This window comes from Prionailurus viverrinus, chromosome B4, assembly GCF_022837055.1.
Source record: "Prionailurus viverrinus isolate Anna chromosome B4, UM_Priviv_1.0, whole genome shotgun sequence".
In the NCBI taxonomy this organism is placed as follows: Eukaryota; Metazoa; Chordata; class Mammalia; order Carnivora; family Felidae; genus Prionailurus; species Prionailurus viverrinus.
This window is the reverse complement of record NC_062567.1, coordinates 6,536,162-6,556,493: the sequence shown is the minus strand read 5'-3', so window position 1 is coordinate 6,556,493 and position 20,332 is coordinate 6,536,162. Positions and strand designations below refer to the sequence as shown.

Sequence of the window (20,332 nt, the reverse complement as noted above, 5' to 3'; positions counted from 1 at the left end):
GGTTCAAGCCTTCTAGTAGCTCTCTGAGGGACCATGGACCACACACATTAGAATTATCCCATGGGTTGTCCCTGAGAGTGTTTATACCCCCATATTTTTTTTTTCTGCACAGTTGAAAACACTTCTGTGGCTTTGGAAGAAGGCTGGAGGCTCCAAAGCATATACCTCAGCAAGATCTTTGTGTGGGAGGTTGGCAACATACTGCACCATAAGGATGCAGGCATAGCTATGAGGAGATCATGTTGACTGGGTGGCAGTGACATGGTAACTTACAGTCATTTGCAACACTCAGACATGTACACAAATGTTCTAGTACGATGGTCCCACCGGGTCTTAGTCCACCATATTGCACGGATGCAAAAACAGCTCTGGTTGTCATGAAGTATATTCACAAATATTTGGATCCTTCCTCTATGTAGGCACAGAAGAGGATTATACTTCCCTGCCCTTTCTGAAGTGAGGCAAAGCTATTTGATATGCTTTGGCCAGTGAAAGGTGAGTAAAAGTTTGTGTGCATCACTTCTGGATGGTAACTTTGAGCCCATGTTTTAGTAGCCATGTTTGCTTCCCATTGCCATGCTGATAGTGTAAGTGTTGATGTGCAGTCTGTCCCTGAGAATACATCCTGCTTCACTGACTTGTGCTGAAAAAATAAAACCTTGGTTGTATTAAGCCACTGAAAATTCGAGGTTATGTGAAATCTGAATCCACTCCCTACGATTGGCAAACTATGGCCACAGCCTAAATCTGGCTCACTCCCTGTTTTGATTAATAAAGTTTTATTGGTACTCAGCCACATCCACTCATATATGTATTATATACGGTTGCTCTAATGCTACAACGGCAGAATTGAGAATGTCCCTTATGGCTCCCAAAGCCTAAAAGATTTACTATCTGGCCCTTAACCAAAAAAGTTTGTTGTCCCTGGTATAACTATTCTGTTATCATATAAAATAAACAAAAATGTCTGAAATCCAATAGAGCCCCAAACTGATTAATAATGAGAATCATTATTTGGTTTTCTAAGTCACTGAATTTTGGGGGATTAGTTATGCAGCATTATTGTTTCAATAGCTAGTGGATAAGATCACTGCATGATTTTAATTTTATAAAGTTCAAACATGGATAAAACTTATCAATGGTATTTGAAGTCAGGGTAGTGGTAACCCTTTGAGGGTTGTGACTGTAGGAGGCCACAAAGTTGACTTCTATTATGTTCTAGTTCTTGACTTATGTACAAGTTCCATGGGAGTGTTCAGTTTTTGGAAATTCACCAAGTTGTGTACTGATGATTTTTACGTTTTCTTATGCATGTTATTACTTCAAAAAAAAGTTAAAAAGAGGAATGAATAATATTTACATGCTATTTATATTGAATGACTTTCAAGGTACTTTGTCAACAGAAAAATGCAATTTATAGAATAGTCAATATGAATAGTTTGCAACCATTTGTATAAACCCAAAAGGTAGATATATATACATAACTTTGGTATATAAATAAAATATATATGGAATGATAAATGTAGTTGCGTCTAGAGAGGATAATTAGGAGGTACAAGTGAAAATTAACTTTTCACAGTGGAACAATCCCCCCCTTTTTTTTACTGTTTTGAATTTTTTTCCATGTACATAAAATAACTTTTAAAGAGTTAAAAATATCAAAACTAAAATTATAATGTATATTGCTTTTTGGGCTGTTGGCTAAAATCAAGTGTAGTATCTGTTCTTATCAGTTTAAAATTATAATGCATATATATCCAATGCTATTATATACTCCCTTCTATTACATGTTTAGTAGTTTCTAATCTTTAAGATTACTATTACTTAGATAACAATGCAATTAATATCCTTGTTTGTAAATCTTTACTTTTTGGATGATTTCTTCAACATACATTTCTAAAAAAGAAAGTGACTGGGTCCAGCAATGAATGATAGTCAGATACCCCTGAAAATGGAATGAGTTAATTACTGACATGGACACTTTCATCTTACAGTATCTTCTCCCATTATATAGGTGAAAATAATACTCAGTACTTTAAATAAAAGTTTAAAGTTTGGATAAACAACCTAGAAAGTTTTAGGAGCAGATTTTTAAAAACAGAGTTCTGTGGATGATTTATAATCATTTTGATTTGTACCACTACTTAATATTGTTTTATGATTCTTTTTCATTGGTCGCTCATCTTGCTTTTTAAAGTTAAGAGTGTTATTTCAGGATGTATGAACCTGAAAGCTGATTTTCCTGATGGAAGAAAGAGTGGGGGTTAGGTAATATTAACTATTATATAAACGAATCACTTGCTAGCTTAAGAATCAGTACTTGTGATACATACACAGACACACAAAAAGGTGTACAAGTTTTTGGTGCATTAAAGTATATGGCGAAGAGGGGCTTCTTTTCCTCTTGGATAATTCAATTTTCCCAGTAGGTAATGTGAATTTATATATATATATAATATATATATATTATATATATAATATATATACAATTTATATATATAATATATATATAAACTTTTATGCTATATATAAATTATGCTATATATAAAATTATATAATTTGTATTTGCCTTAAAAACAGGGAGGGGGACAAAACAGAAGAGACTCATAAATGAGAACAAACTGAGGGTTACGGGAGGGGTTGTGGAGGGGGGATCGGCTAAATACATAACGGGGACTAAGGAATCTACTCTTGAAATCATTGTTGCACTATATGCTAACTAATTTGGATGTGAATTTAAAAAAATAAAAAATAAAACAAGTTAAAAAAAATAAAGTCTAAGTTGCAGATAAAAAAATAATATATATATTTGCCTTAAAATGATCTTCATTTCTTTATCTGTACTGAGGAAACAGATCTGGTTGTATCTTGTATTATTTCCATTGCTGAGAGTTCCTTTTCTGTCAGTTTCTCCTCTCTCTACACAATTTCTCTTGGCAGAGAATGATATTGCTGTCATTTTCCTGATCAATAATCGGGATTATAAATCTTAATTCTTCTCTAGTGTTTTGCCAATGGACTAATTTATTTTCTGCCATGCATGTGATCATGCCCTAAGGGGTGTCATGCAATGTCTATATAATCAAAATGTCTGGTATAAAAATCACTGCATATTTTTATTTTCCTGGAGAAACAAAAATTCTCCAGATTTTAATGCATTAGCACTGTGGTGACCTTTGTTTAATCCTCTTAAAAAATGATTGGAAAAGCAATCAGGACAAAGAAAGTATAGCTGTTACATCTCCTTGTGATCATGTTGTTAAGAATTTGATATCTTTCGCTTCAGAAGCAAAATAGAACTGAATTACTTTCTTCTCTACAACTAGTTATGAGCCATCAATGCAAAGGTGATATTACTGATTCTCTAACATACTCCTTTTGACAAAATCTTGCTGGGCAGCTGGGTGGCTGAGTCGGTTAAGTACTGGACTCTTGATATCGGCTCAGCTCATGATCTTGCTGCCGTGAGACTGAGCCCCACATCAGGCTCCATGTGCTGGGTGAAGAGCCTGCTTGGAATTCTCTCTCTCCTCTTTCTGCCCCTGCCTCCCCTCCCCCCCCCAAATAAATAAATAAACATAAAAAAAAAACCTTGCATGATATGGTCAGGATACAAGTAGCTGGTGTCCTTCTAACATGAGAAACGGACTGCAGGACACAGAATCAAGAATTCTAGGTGTCGGTACCAATTCCTCCCCTGGGAAATACCGTGCAAATCACCCACCTCTCGCAGAGTATGTTTTCGAAGAAAGCAGCAGAAGTGCCTCCAGCATTCTTGTGTTACCACTGAATTTTTTCTTGTTCATAATATGGATACTAAAGTCATGCTTTTGCATTTACATTATTGATAGGAATATTTGGAGGTAAGGCAAGTTTCCATAGAAGGGTTCTGAAGATGCAAAGAAGCAGACATTGTTATACACAGCTTATATCCTCAGAAAAGACCTCAGTGTTGGGGGTGCTTAAGTCCTCTGTGCACATAAATCAGTAGAAGAGAACAGTTTGGGAGTCGGAGGAGAGAAGAGATAACTGAAAGAAAACATGAATTTGTGATCAATTCTAGTTTTCTAGAGTTTTCTAGTAAAATTCAGGGATCTCAGAATTTTTAAGGCATTTGTTTGTGGAGTGACATTAAAAAGCAAAGTCAGTTTTCTCCTATGATAAATGAAGAAACTGGACAATATCACTGTTAGGGTCCTGTCCTGATATTGCATGTATTCTGTACTATTTTAACATCCCTTAAGATTGTGCTTCACTTGCTGGGATATTTAAGTGCCTTGGCCATATTCTCTGAGATTTTCTGTTGGCACAAACAAATTAGGCTATTTGGGCCCAAAGGAGATGACTTGGAAACACATGTTAGAAATTGCAGCCTGTGTAGTTCCCAACAGTTCTGTGAAAATCTCACTGTAACAATATTCTTTGACTCAAGCCATAGCATCAAATTATAAGTGATTATCTTAGCATAAAACTTTACCTTCTGTTATACAGAGACAGATCAGCTTAGAAACGCTAAAAGAAATGTTGGTGGGGCTAAAAAGATGCTCAGGCCTATAATTCTGGCACATTATGCATTGCTAATAGACCTATTTCACTCAGATATATCCCTTTAGGAATGTGGCCTATTCTCATGCATTTTCAGACATATTCAACATGGCATCCACATAAGGAGACAGTCTGTTACATTAAGTGGGGTAATTTCAGCTGTTTTAACAAATAATATCCAAACTCTCAGTAGTTCAACACTGCTGAGGTTTATTTCTTGCTCAAGTAACAGTGGAATGTAGATGTTCGTGGACTATGAAAAACTTTGCTCTGTGTTATGATATGGGGACCTACACCCTTTTCCACGTGCAGCCCCCTACTGTCCTTCATGGCCACAGAGTCCTCTGCTTCCTGCCAATAGACAAGGGGAAAGAGTATAGAGAAAGAACAGCATTTTTTAACCCCTTGGGCTGGAGGCAGCACATACATCATTTCTGTTCCTTTTCTAGTCAAAATTAAAGGGCAGCTGGGAAATGCAGTCCCTGGCTGGTCCTTACTTTCCAGAGGTGGGAAAGCATGGATGTCAACAGCTATCTCTGTCCCATCCAATATATCAGTTAATATTAGGAGGCTTTTGTTAAGCCTGTCCTTTAACGTTCAGGCCACTGTGTTTCTTTATTAAGTGGCCACCCACACATTAGTTTTTACCAACTTCATTAAACCATAAGTGGAATTTTTGGCTGAGGTCTGTCCCAAGATTGACAACAATGTTCCTCCATTTATGACTTGAATGACTCTCATTACATTCATTACGAAAATAAGAAGGCATGCCAGAAGCAAAGTGGTTATTAGACAAAGCATTCCTGGATGAATTTATATGAAGACAGTCTTTCCAAGCAGATTGCTTCCCTTTTTGATTATTAACGCAAAGTTCCTGTTCAATAATGGACAGAAGAGCACTATCCATGTCATTAGGAGACCCGGTACTAAATCGCTTCCCTCTTCTGACCTCAGTTTCCTCAATGCAAATAAAGAGTTTAGACTGAACAATCTCCATGTTCTCTTTATACTTGAGGGGAACCTATAATATTGCTTGCATACCTCAGACCTTAGAAATTCTGCTCTTGTCTTGCGGTCATTCACACTGACTATTTTATTCACACTGGCTCTGCTCATGTCTGACTCTCTTTGCCAGGGTGATCTGTCAACCACTTCCTAGCCCCCAGCAGCTCTGTTGCAGAGTTTTTGATCATGAAACATCCTTTACCTGCCACTATTTCAGTATCTGGAATCTGGCCTATATGCCCATATTCATAATCAGTTTCTTGAAGCTTTATGTTCGAGCTTATGATAACTGAGCTACTTAACCCTTTAAAATATATTCCCCAGGTAAATATCACTCTTTTCTCTTCGAATCTAACTTAATGGCCATGAACGTGATGCATTTGATGGGACCATCTGTTTTTTTCTTCTGCCAAAGACACTCTGAACATTTTGGCAGCTTCCCTATGTGTACTCAATAGCTCATGCCAAGTACAGTTGGAATGCTTCATGAGTCCAAAGTCTGAAAACAACTGAACCCAGCAGTGCTCATCTGAAATGGAGTGTTGATTTGCGGTGAGTCAGGTACCACAGGCCTATATGTCTTAAGGTCTGGAGAAGCAGGAGAAAGATAACATTAATGTGCTAACTATCCCTGGTTGACGATGGAGAAGTTATTGAAATTTATAGAATAGTGACATTTATGAGATTTTATTCCCAGAGGGCTGTGCCTCCATTTTGGGATTTACAACTTCCATCCACATAAACACCACTGTGATCTCTTTTGTACACATAACCCTGTACACACCGGGACACAGCTGTTTGGTTCAGGAGCGGGTACCTGACTCAGGCTGGCTGAAGCTCTGCCCCTCCAGGAGGTAGGTATATTGAGAACCCAGACGGTGCCTCTAAGAAAAACAGCTTGGGTGTTACAGGTCATCATGAGTCTTGTCATATAGACTAGACAAAGAAAGGTAGCCTGTTTTTAGTAAGGGGTAGGGGGGAGGAAGGAGACGGAAAAACAGTGAAGAACAGAAACCTAGGTAAGAAGACAGAATTCAATACCATTTGCGCTTCTGGTTTTTCCTGAGCCCAACCATACTCCTCTGCTTTAATTCCATGAGATATTAGGCTATTTTCAAGAGAACCTCCCTTATTTGCATAAGCAAGTCATGTCACTTGCAAACTGACTATTAAAGTATATCTACAGGAAAAGAAAAAAGTTAGCATCCTTCCAGTCAATATGAGGCTTGAATCATATATTAATTATTGTTGAAGAATCCAGATTAAAAAAATCAAATTTGAGGTTTGCTCTTTATTTAGGATCAATTATTCAAATTGTGGCAGTTTTCATAGTTTACCTGTTATCTGAATAGTATATATTTTCTATATGTCCAGATTCTGGAGAGTTGATCTTGGAAAATGTTTACATGTTTAAGCTGGACTTTTAATATTTCATTGGATAACAGATTGGGATGCAATTGGTTTTTTTATGTCTTAACATTAAATTTTCTCACCATAATCTTACAAGTCTTACAAGTTACTCTTACTCAATACTCATTACAGTTCTCATTTGTATACGAGAAAAACCAACCACAGAAGTCAGCATTACAAAGAATACAAAGCATGCAAAGAATGTCTGAGAAATCAGCTTAAAATAAAGCCTTATTTTAAGCTTATTTTTAATGCTGGTATTCGATTTGTTCAGAATGTAGAAAAGAGGGGCGCCTGGGTGGCTCAGTCAGAGTAAGCGTCCGACTTCGGCTCAGGTCATGATCTCACAGTTCGTGGGTTCGAGTCCCACATCAGGCTCTGTGCTGACAGCTCAGAACCTGGAGCCTGTTTCAGATTCTGTGTCTCCTTCTCTCTCTGCCCCTCCCCCACTCGCACTCTGTCTCCCTCTCTCTCAAAAATAAATAAACATTAAAAAAATTAAAAAACAGAATGTAGAAAAGAATGGGTTAGCCAAAGAGGGAAACATTATTCCTAATTTCTATCATCAAAAATTCACATCATATCAGTGACAAAGTCTTTTAAAACTTAATTAGTTACATAAATAATACACCTTAAAAAAAAAAGTTAAAGTACTACCAGGGTCTTGGTATTAGCATCTAGGAAAACTGAATGTCAAACTAGGGCAAATGTAGCTTATGCACTATATTTTGATTAACTCTTGATAGTGATTTTATAAACATTGATAATATATGTTCACATTTTAATGAACCTGCTAAATTACATTTTTCTTCTGCTTTTTGTTCCATTACGTTTACCTTGTTTTAAGTAGTACAGCCCTTTTAGGGACCGTACCCTTTTCCAAGCCAGGAATCCATCCACCACTGAGGTGTTAGTATGATGCTATGAAGGGTCTTTATCTTTCGACACGGAGCTCTGTGTTAGAATTCCAGCTTCAGACATTACTAAATGTTTGTCTTTGGGAATGTCATTTCACCTCCCCAAAGCTTATTTTGTTCATCTCCAGTATGATGATAATGAAATTTGACTTGAAATGTGATTGCAGATTTAAAGGTAAGGGCACAAAACACTAAATATGCAGTCGGCAGTGCATAAACTGTTGCAATTACTATTCACTGGTATCCTCAAACAGAATAGGAATTCTCTTTGGCCCCCACAGAAGTTTTCATAAATGAATTGGTTCATCCCATTCTTGATATCCAAGAGAATGACTCCTTCAGAGCAAATGGAAAAAAAAAATTTCTCCTTTTCTGCGTATTTCCATGGAATCAGTGATTTGCATAGGAGCAGAGATCCTGTTACGGGTACCATTCACGGTGAGAGCAGAGGATGTAGAAATGGAACCCTTCTTACCTCTGTGCCGTTACAGAAGGCTTAATCAAAAAACCTCCCACCCTCTGCTTTCCTGTAGACATTTGCTGAACGATTACCCAGATACTTTGTGTTCTTTTGATAATATACTGTCAGCAGGGTTGAATTCTTCAATTTATTAGTTGTTTTGACCTTCTATTACTACACATATATTAATGAGAAAGTGTTTTAGTCTGTTCAGGCTGCTGTAACAGAATACCATAGATGGGGTGTTTCATAAACAACAGAAATGCATTTCTCGCAGTTCTGGAGGCTGGGAAGTCCAAGATCAAGGCTCTGGCAGATTTATGTGTGATGACAGCCCACTTTCTGGTTCACAGATGACAGTCTTTTCATTGTGTCCTCACACAGAATATGGTAGAGTGGCACCTCTTCTATAATGGCACTAATCCCATTCAGGAGGGCTCTATCCTAATATTTCCCAAAGGCCCTACCTCCTAATATTGTCACTTCAGAGCTTAGGATTTCAACATAGGAGTTTTGAGGGGACTCAAACAGTCTATAGTAGGAAGAAAGCAAGATAGTTGTTAGCTTTTTTTCCCCACCTCTCAAAGAATGATACAGAAAACTATATTTCTATGTGGTCAAACAATCAGAAAGTAGAAAAATGTATATGCATTTTTAAAGGAGATTTTCTTATTCTCTAATTTTTCTTACTAAAAATGTGATGTTAAAAAGAAAAGCACATTCCACATTGATGAATGAAAATAGCCTTTGAATGATGGATTAGGAAATGTATTGCATTCATTCTATAAAAATGTCTCATGGTAGAAAATACATTTGCTCAATACCAAGGTTTTCAATTATTATCAAATAAAACATCTGAGTCATGTCTTTCACTACTAAAGTCAAGAAAGGCAAGAGTGTCCTGTTTATTGTGATTCATAGAGAGTTCAGCAGATTCATCATGGCTGGCTCTATTCAAATTTATCATTGAGCATTCAAAAACAATTTTCAAAGCAAATTTTCTATTTCTTCCAATGTAAATCTGTACAAACAAACCATCATGATTTTTAAGGGTTCAAACATTCATTATAAATACCTATTCTGCACATGTTTTAATTTTACTATTCCTTACAGAGTTAATCTTTATTTTGCTTACTAAGAGCATGTCAGGTTAGAACAGTGACAGGCACATAGTAGGCGCTCCAAACTATCGCTTGAGTTACCTTTATCTTTATGCTAGAAATGTGTATTTTGACCTTCCGTATTTGAAAACCTGTGTTTTATCTCCACAGATTTTATCAATTAGTTCAGTTATGATTATTTACTTGTCTGTTTTACTAGGTTCCCACCAAAAGGGAAGTGCACAAAGTTAGGTGTAACCAAGAGAGAGACAGAAGGAATGGGTTTCTGTATTGTTTCTCAAGGAGTATGCACCAGTGTAAAATACCATGAAACTTTATTTGTTTTCTATTAATTTAACAAATCAAATTTTATATTAGGTGAATCATTTACTGGACTTCACAAAATTCATCTTTACCAAATTACACAATTGTAGGATGTATATACCACTCATTTCTTCCTCATATACCCTGCCAATTACTTTTCTACTTTGCTGAACTTTCTTTTTCTTTGTTTCCTTTTTATTTCTTTTACTTACACATTAGGTCATGTTTCATTTAGTTTAAAAAACCTCCCTCTCCTCTAACAATTTAAGGATCTTGAAGAGATCAATATACTCCATTAAAACTTACCAATAGTTGACTTATTTGCCATTAGTAATTCAGAAGTGTGTTGTTATGACAATGCAGAGGCATGAAAAAATATTTAAAAGGCAATTTTTTATCATGATGAGAGCTCTTCAAATGCATATTCACATGGCCATTTTACCCTTTGCTCCACTGCTTGGAGATTTGAGGTATTAAAAAAATAGCAAAAAGCAGCAGAAATAAATTTACATTGTTTGCAGGAAAGAGGCACTGTCCTTGGAAGTTATTCATTTTTATCAAAAGGATAGGGCAGGGTAAATTGTTCCTTGTAGCATATGACAACAGAGGTACAAATGAAACGTCAGGATGTGACTAACATGATAAAGAAGGCAGACGGTCTAGTGAAACCACCGTTGCTCAATGACCAGATATGTGGTTCTTAAGTTTTACAGGTCTTTTAAAATTTTTTAATTTTATTTTATTTTTAAGTTTTACAAGTCTTAGGTCAACCAATCATTATATCAAAGAATCTAGGTCCCATCATGAAAGAAAAAAGCTTTTGCTTTTTTTTTTTAAGATTAGCATACTTGTTTATTTATGTGATTTTTGTTAATTGCCTCAATAATGGCTATGCTAATTCTGCCATACCTAGTTTACTTTGGTTTACTATCACCCGTTCATGTTCCACAATTGGAGAATCACTGTCAAGAGACATTCTGGGTCCTAAGGACTTAATATCCCAAATTCCACTTTGATGATGCCAACTGATCAAACAGGAAGTGAAGCCCCAAGAAAGTAGACTTAAATGGGATTACAAGAAGCATTAATTCAATGTGGGGAAATGGAGGCCATCACAGATGGACGCAGTGTACCAAAAACAAAGTGTGAAAGATTAAAAGAATAATTCAGATTTTCCTAACTAGAGACAATTGTGTCCTAATAGGCAGTCCAAATATCAAGAGACAGATAGAGGAAGTAGACACATTAATAGTAATAACATAGCAGTAACTGTAGCAGCAGTAATTGTGAAAGCAAGAAGCCCTTGGCACTAGAAATCTGGTTTTTATAAAGGCACAGAGCATCTGAGTACAGTTTATAGTCAGATCTTTCTGGAAACCCTACGGGAAGAAGATATCCGACAGGATGGTGGCAGGTGGGACCTGAGGAGACCAGGACAATGACTATCTCTCCCATTTACAGTGACAAATTTTACAAACCTTCAGAATGTGTCTGTCACAGGAAGTTCAAGGAGAGTCACATCTATGAATTTCTTTTGAGTTCAAATTTAGTTTTTAGTAAGACAATATGCACCACAGGGTTGATTTTTTTAAAAATCTATGTCTTTCCCAAGTAACACTTAAATAATATACACTTAGGGGCGCCTTGGTGGCTCAGTCAGTTGAGAATAGGACTCTTGATTTTGGTTCAGGTCATGATCCCCGGGTCCTGGGATCAAGCCCCATGTTGGCCTCTGCTGGTAGTGCAGAACTTGCTTGGGATTCTCCCTCTTCTCTCTCTCTGCTTCTCCCCTGCTCATTCTCACTGTCTCTCAAAATAAATAAATAAACTTAAAAATATATCTATTTAGAAGAATATAAATGACTGAACTCAAATGGATTCAACTGGTTACATGGCAATGATCTAGAAACCTGGCAAGTACTGCTTTAGTTGATTCTTCAGGCTACATGTTAGAGCTGGAATAGGAAGGTTGGGGGCATAGGCCTTAATGTGTCTCCTGCCTTATGCTGCTAGAGATACTTGCAACTAGAGTAGCTTTGTTGGGGTGTGTGTACATATATATCTACACACACACACAAATATATATTGTATATATTTGTGTCATTTCACAGGAGAACCACAGTACCCGCACACACACATCCATGTACATATACACACACTCACGATCCTATCTATATCAGTACCCACTGAGACCATTTCTTCTCCCTCTTCCTTTATGTTCCTCTTCACAAGAGGAAAGAAAAAAAAGTCATGCAGTATAAAATAACATTTGTTAATCTCTTCTCAAATTTGGAATTAGTCCAGAAAATCCAAGAGGAAGTTCAACTCACCCACAGTCTAGCTGCAGAAACTACCCCATGTGACTTCCCCACCCCCACCACTACTGATCTCTTCATGTATTCTTTATAACGAACCCACTAAACTTTAATTAATATGAAAAATTCAGGTTTTCCTCTGATTTAAACATGACTGACATCATGTTGCTACTAAAAGTGAAACAAAGTATAGGCACGGTGAAAATATAGCCTGAAACCCGGTGCCTGCCACAGTTCTATTTTCCTACTGCCAAGTCATGGCTAGCATTTCCATGATGCATGACTCCAAAAAGGCCAATGGGGTTAAAAGTGAAGAAGAGCCCTTAGAAGGGAAAACACACACATGCCTACATCCATCTGCCATTTGCCCCCCCCCCCCCAACACCTTTCTGCTCAAATTCAGTGAATTGTTCAGAGTAGGCACAAATGTGTTCTTGGAGGGGAGCTGTGTGACACAGGCCACCTTCCTCTCAGACCCTAGACACTAGCATTCTGCTTGCCTGGACCAGGCTGCTGCCATGTTCATGTATTCTGCTTCTGTGTATGGTGTACGATGTATGAGCCCTGAGGTCGCATAGCCCCTCTGTAGGGCTGCCTGTAATCCTACATCCCACTTCCTCCACAGAACCTGGTACGTTGACATAGCAATATACGAATATCTAAAACGCTGACTGCAAGAGCAACATTAACACATTTTTCACTTCAATAAAATACCCTGGGCTCTGCTTTTCAAAAATCTACAGTCATCTGTTAAAAAATGACTGACCCTCTCTCCCCTCCCCCACCATCACAGTGTGTGCGGTTGACCTCTTCCTGGCCATGCCTTCTCACAGGACTTTCAGGATCAGCAACTCTTGGCCAAGAAACAAAAGCAGAATCCTCCCATTTCCCCCATGGATTTGAATGAAAACTGCTGATAAAACCAAGTACAACTGCAAAGGAGATGTTGGAGAAGAACCAAGGTGAGTCTATAGGGAATCCCACATATGATGGCTCACATATTTAAGCTGTGTCAAGGTCACTAACATCTTACCATATCGAACTGAAAAAGTCACCACTATCTGGACAGTTAGGCATGTTTTCTAGGGAAAATAATAATTTTTTTATACCTCTTTGCTAACAGGTTGGTTCAGTAATAAATATGTGAGATCTATTAGTTAAAAAAAAAATATTTAAAATTAGAAATTTGGGGGCGCCTGGGTGGCGCAGTCGGTTAAGCGTCCGACTTCAGCCAGGTCACGATCTCGCGGTCCGTGAGTTCGAGCCCCGCGTCGGGCTCTGGGTTGATGGCTCAGAGCCTGGAGCCTGTTTCCGATTCTGTGACTCCCTCTCTCTCTGCCCCTCCCCCGTTCATGCTCTGTCTCTCTCTGTCCCAAAAATAAATAAACGTTGAAAAAAAAAAATTAAAAAAAAAAAAAAAAATAAAATAAAATTAGAAATTTGTTCCAACTATGTCTATTGTCCTTGGCCAAATAGTTCTATACAAACCCACCTTTATTTCCCGGTGCTGCAGATTAGGAATAGTACAGGTCATCTCTTACTGTAGAAATGTGATTTTGGATCACCTGAATTCTTGGAGACTCTAATTAAAATTAAAAAATTCTGAGAGGATGAATCTCATCAAAAACCACCTGAAATTCTAGTCAGTTTATCTAAAATCGGAAGCATTCCAACTTATTTTGAATTCAGCATCAATTTTTTCTCTCTTTTGCCTGTAATCTCTGATAAGTAATCAAAGATACGTTTCTATACATGCACACACATATACACAAGTGGCATTGAAACAGTCTGATTTTAATATAATATTATTTAAATATATATACTTCCAGAGATGGTAATGAAAGAGAGCTGATGTCCATCTTTGCTATTGGTTAGCTGGGGTCTTGAATTAAAAAGGTTCAGAATTCTTCTGCCCATTTCTTAGATTTTTTTTGACATTCAATTTGGTACATCCTGTGGACATTTAAGTGTGTTTGATTTAACTCTGCATTTCTATCAAGATCTACAAGGTCTTGTATCAAGATTTACAAGAAAATGGGATGGTTTGGGAGGCTGGGGTTAGTAGACAATTCTGTCACAGTCTCTGGCATTTTTGCACATCTTACAAATAGAGGCACTATCTACTTTTGTTCTGGATTATCTATTAAGGATGTTTGTATGGTGAAAAGACTTGGAAAATACAGATGATATCTCTCTCCAGAGCAAAGGGCAGGCGTACTTACTGTCTAGTATAATAAAGTTAATGTCTCTCACTGGGGCAAATGTCAGGCAGGCTTATTGCCCATTATAAAAGATTCATGTTCTCTAAACTCAGGGTTTTTTTTCCCCTATAATGCAATGCATTATGTGTGCAGTTCTTACCTGGCTTTTTTTGTGTTGCCTTATGGAGATTAGGAATCTGGGAACTAGCACAAGAAATGTTGATGTTCTGACTCTGCTATTACCATGAGTAGTAAATTTTCCTTTGTTTCTGACCCAGGAATCTTGTATCTTACGCCAGCATCTTTGAAACTGTGTCAGGCTAATTTATTCACTTCCAAGTAAAATCCCAGATCCTTTGCTGCTCTTGATAGATGGGTATTTGGTGTAGTAGGAATGCCAAACCCCTATTTGTTATAGTACTATTCCTATGAAAATCAGATAATAGGAATATTGCCTTCATACTGATATATCAATGTACTTATGTTGTAGACCAGGGATTGGCAAACTGCTGCTTCCCTGTAGGCCAAATCCAGCTTTCCACCTTTCTGGACACAACCATGCATGTCCTTTCCATGTTCTCTATGGCTACTTTCACCTACAACAGCAGAGGTGAGGACTTGCAACACATGCTGTATGGCCTGCAAAGCCTAAAATATTTGTTATCTTGCTATTTAGAGAAAAAGTTTGCTGACATTTGTTATAAAGCAACCAAGGCAAAAATCCAGGCTATCGTAAGTTGATTTAGAAATATTTGCAGTAGGGGCACCTGGGTGGCTCAGTCGGTTAAGTGCCCGACTTCAGCTCAGGTTATGATCTTGTGGTTCATGAGTTCGAGTCCCATGTCGGGCTCTGTGCTGACAGCTCAGAGCCTGGAGTCTGCTTCGGATTCTGTGTCTACTTCTCTCTCCCTCCCCTCCCCCACTCGTCCTCTGTCTCTCATTCAAAAATAAATAAACATTAAAAAATTAAAAAAAAAGAAATATTTGGAGTAGAGAGATGAAGATAAAATTGATATTAAATGATAGTATGGAAGGGAGCTTAACAGTTAACTGTAGATAAACCAATTGACTGTATATACTTCACTTCTACAATCTACTCAACAAATAGGTGAGCCATGACCACACATCCAAATCTTTTAAATCTCAGCTCATCCTCTCTCTCTGAAGCTGACCCTGATTCAGTATTAGAAAATTTATTTTTTCTCTTCAGAGCTCCCACAGCACTTCATCTAAACATCTTCTATAACCAATTAACTATCTTATGTAATATTTACATACACATGATTTCTTAGGGTGAAATCCATATGTATAAACAGATTAAAAAACTTTTTTCCATGATCCAACTTTTGGGGTAATGATTCACCTCTTGGGACTTAGAAATTGATTTGAATAAACCCTTTTTTAAAAGTAAGAATCATTAAAATAGGATTTTTTTCTCCTGTAAGTCTAAATAGCAAATTATGCTCTTAAATTAAAAACTTAAATATGTGCTAACACCCTGTCTTTGTAGATTTCCTTTTGTAATTATACTTCTTAAAGTCTAATTGCATTTTCTTAGTTTGTTTCAACTCAATAAAGCAGGGGGCTTGTGATACAGAATAGAATCATTCCTATTGGCAGGGGAAAGCATGTAGACATATCCATTCTTGAGAAGGTGGTGTTGGACAAAATACAGAAAGAGATGTTGCCCTGAGATTGCCATAGACATCTCTCAGAAATAGTGAAAAAAGGTGAGCCAATGACTTCATCGTGATTTACTTGTTACACAGTCATGGTAGCAGGATTCAGGTAGGTATAAATGGAGTGCCATAAGACTGTTGGATCAAGGTACAGAAGCAGACTCTTAGAGAAGAAAGATTCATCCATGTGTCAGGGGTTATTGAGCCAAGTCACCAGGGGAAACATTTTACGGAGAGATAGCTGAACGCTCTACAAGAAACTTAGGATACACAATAATAATAGTGCTTATTAACTGAGGGCTTGCTAAGAGCCAGGCTCTCTGTCAAGCAATTAATACGTATTACCTCATTTAACCATCACAAGTACTTTATAAAGTAAGGCTAATTGTTATCCTCATTTTATAGATGAGAACAATGGCTTACACAGGTTATGTAATGCTTCAGGTCACACGAGGAGCAAGTGACAACAAGCGAAGTTCGATTCAAATTCAAACCATCTCACTCCAGAGTACTAACTTTTTTAGTAATTATATTCCACCATCTTCAGATGGGCAAAGCTGCTTCCCCATAGGCCCCATATGAAGGAAAGCTTTAATCATCCATAGCTCTACTGGAAAAAAATTTCATGAAGATGGGGTGCTGAAATAAAGGTATTGATCTACAGAGTTTCAGGTATGATTTACTTCTGTAGCTCATTTAGTCCCCTGAGACATGCCCTTCTAGTCTCAGTTCAACCATCAGGGAGTGGCTATTCCTGCTCCCCAACCAACTCCATTTGCTCATAATGCCACTGCATATATTCACGGTTCACGTGTTCTCACTTCCAGCAATCTACTTCTGTGCTATTCACATTCACAGGCAGAGGATTCTATTCTGATAGTGGGCCACACCATTATCATACTTAACACTTTAGAGTAAGGACAGGCAGACTTTGATCTAAGCCTTTAAGATGGCACTAATAATAATTTTTCAGGCAAATCTCATTATTTCTTGATGCTCTCAGAATACTACAACTCTAAAGTAATTATGATATATACCAGCTGCTGGTCCAGAGCTCCAGGGTTTCTGACACACACAGGAACTTCTTCAGAGAAACCAGCGTCTTGAAGGAGGACAAAGGCATGGTGGCAGGAGAGTTCTCAGCAACTGGCACTCAACCCGGTTTTATCTTTTCATTTTGAGTCATTTAGTTTCACTCTGACTTTACAAAAATCGAATGGAAAGAAAAGTACAACTTTTATAGCCACCAGCATAGGAAGGTGAGAAAGTTTGAGTGAACAGGGAGACAACTTAAAGTAGAAATTCAAGAACAGTGAGGAAGTAGGCCTTTCATGTGGCGCAGAAATTAGAGTTTAAGGTGGAGTGAACTTGTCAAGTCATACGGGTTTGCACAGACACAGACCTAAGAATAATCAGACGCTACAGCAGGCCACACTGATTACTGCCACAACTCAGAATACACGCACACACACACACACACACACACACACACACACACACCCATAGGCTGAAACTTGATTTTTGACATTGGCAGCCAACAGGAGCCATGAGCTTCATCAAGAACAACTGCAAAGCTGAGCGTGTGTTTCTTCTTATCCTCTAGTGACAGGGTTTGTTTCGGATTTCTTAGCTAATCCCTACCAGCTCCCACTTCCAACAGAGTTAAAACTAGTTTCAAGGGGAGGGCAAAAGGGATATGCATATTTGACAAGCCTTTTAGCATTTTATGTTTAGATAAACATTGTGGTGTCCGATATGTTTAGATAAACATTGTGGTGTGGGAAATCAGTGATTGTATTTATTTCCGGCAACCGTTAACTAAAAAAGTACCAGTATTTAAGGTTCAGGACTGATCTTTCTTTGTTTGCATACACCCCCTACTTTTAAAAATATCTGTGACAGTCACTGGTATATCATAGGAGCTCCCTAAATACTCATTACATTGAGTCACTAGCATGGTCTTTATAGGCTATACGGATTGATGCAGCTATGGTAACAAATATTCATAAACCTATGGGCAGGGTAAAATTATTCTGATTTCTCCTGTATCTATTCTGTACAATGGCTGTAAGATAAACTCAGTTAACTGTATTTTTGTTACTTTCACATGGTGTGTGTACCCCACTAGGAATGTCAGCTGAAACGGATGTCAGCTCTGACCATGAAATTGTCACAGGGTTGATGCCAATTCTCTTCTGAAAACTAACTTGTGGAACCATACATGTTGTTGGGAGGTTGGCATAATTTGTTGGCTAATAGAACCATTTATGTCCCACACCAGATATCACGTTTCTCCAGAAACAGCTCTCCCTGTGTGTTACATATTTCAGCAGTATCTCCCAGTTTACAAGAGTGAAGTCTTCCTTGTTTATGGCTATTCCATTCTGACTCCGTGAGTTTCATGTTAAGCTTTTTGAATCTTTTTTTTAATGCCAATTTACGAATTACAAATGGATCATATTCTCTACAAACTTATAAATACTAGCTAAATGTCATTTGACATTTTTGAGTGGTTAGTTTTTATGCCTCTAAAAACAAGGCTTTGGGGCACCTTGGTGGCTCAGTCTGTTAAGTGACCGACTGTTGGTTTTGGCTCAGGTCATGATCTCACAGTTTGTGAGTTCAAGCCCTGAGTCAGGCTCCGCATTGACGGAGCAGAGTCTGCTTAGGACTTCTCTCTCCCTCTCCCTCTGCCCCTCCCCTGCTCTCTCTCTCTCACTCTCTCTCAAAAAATAAACATTAAAAAAACATTTAAAAACAAGGCTTTACATTTATTCCTATTAAAGTTTATCCTTTTTTATTTTTTCAAGTCCCAACTCAGTCATTTATTAGCTTTTTCATATTAGGTGAATTATTACAATTCTTTTTTTTTATCATTTAATTTTTTTTCATCAAGGTAATTGTACTCTTTAATCCCTATCCCCTATTTCTCCTTTCCTCCCCACCCACCTTCACTCTGGTAACCATCAGTTTATTCTCTATAATTTAGAACTGTTCTTGATTTCTCTCTCTCTTTTTATTTCCTTTGCTCGCTTGTTTCATTTCTTAAATTCCACATATGAGTGAGATCATATGGTATTTGTCTTTCTCTAACCTATTTCACTTAACATCATACTCTCTAGCTCCATCCATGTTGTTGCAAATGGCAAGATTTCATTCTTTTTTATGGCTGAGTGATATTCCATTGTATGTATATATCACATCTTATCTTTTTATCTATCCATGAACACTTGAACTGCTTCTGTAGTTTGGCTATTGTAAATAATGCTGCAATAAACGTTGGGGTGCATGTATCTCTTTGAATTAGTGTTTTTATATTTGGGGATAAATAGTAGCACAATTCATGGATCATAGGGTAGTTTTATTTTTAACTTTTTGAGGAACCTCCATACTGTTTTCTAGTGGCTGCAGCAATTTGCATTCCCACCAACAGTGTAAGAGGGTTCCCCTTTCTCCATATCCTCATCAACACTTGTTTCTTGTGTTTTTGGTTTTAGACATTCTGACATGTATGAGGTGAAATCTCATCATGATTTCGATTTGCATTTCCCTGATGATGAGTGCTGTTGAGCATCTTTTCATGTTATCTGTTGGCCATCTGGGTGTCTTCTCTGGAGAAATGTCTGTTCATGTGTTCTGCCCATTTTTTTTTAATTGGATTGTTTTTTGGTTGTTAGTTGTATAAGTTTTCTATATATTTTGGATACCAACCCTTTATTGGACATACCATTTGCAATGTCTTCTCCCCATTCAGTAGGTTGCCTTTTAGTTTTGTTGATTGTTTCCTTTGCTGTGCAAAAGCTTTTTATTTTGATGTAGTCCTGACAATTTATTTATCTTTGCTTTTATTTCCCTTTCCTCAGGAGACATGTCTAGAAAATATTGCTACATAAGCTTTTTGTATCTTTACCTTATTTCCACTCCTACTACCACCACTCTAATTTAGACCATTTTTCGTTCTGATTTGAGATACTACAATAAATTTCCAATTGGCTTTCTGAAGTCTAGAGTCTGCCCTCTGCAATACAACTAACAGTTCTGCCAGACACATCTTCTATATATACTATTTGTCCAAAAACAATTTAATGACTCCTAATGCCTAGTACAGAGGCTAACAGTAATACTATTCAAGCAGAATGATAAATTTTTCACATATTTTTAAGAATGGCTTCCCAGACATTAGCCTTACCCCCAGTAGAAAGCCCATTGATATGATCGAGATCCATCAGCCCTCAGAGTCCCATTTCTTTGATTTAAAAATAAAGGAGTTGAACCTGTTTATTTTGGCTTACTGTACAGTGCTTATTAAATGCCTCAAATTTCCTGCTATTCCCAGAACATGATCTATACCAGAAGGATCCTAGACATTTTTAGGA

General features: G+C 37.4%; 1 pseudogene; it reads left to right on the top strand.

Annotated features, from left to right (window-relative positions):
• The first annotated feature begins 1,681 nt into the window (after positions 1 to 1,681).
• On the top strand, positions 1,682 to 1,779 carry LOC125171481 (uncharacterized; annotated as a pseudogene).
• The last annotated feature ends 18,553 nt before the right edge of the window (positions 1,780 to 20,332 follow it).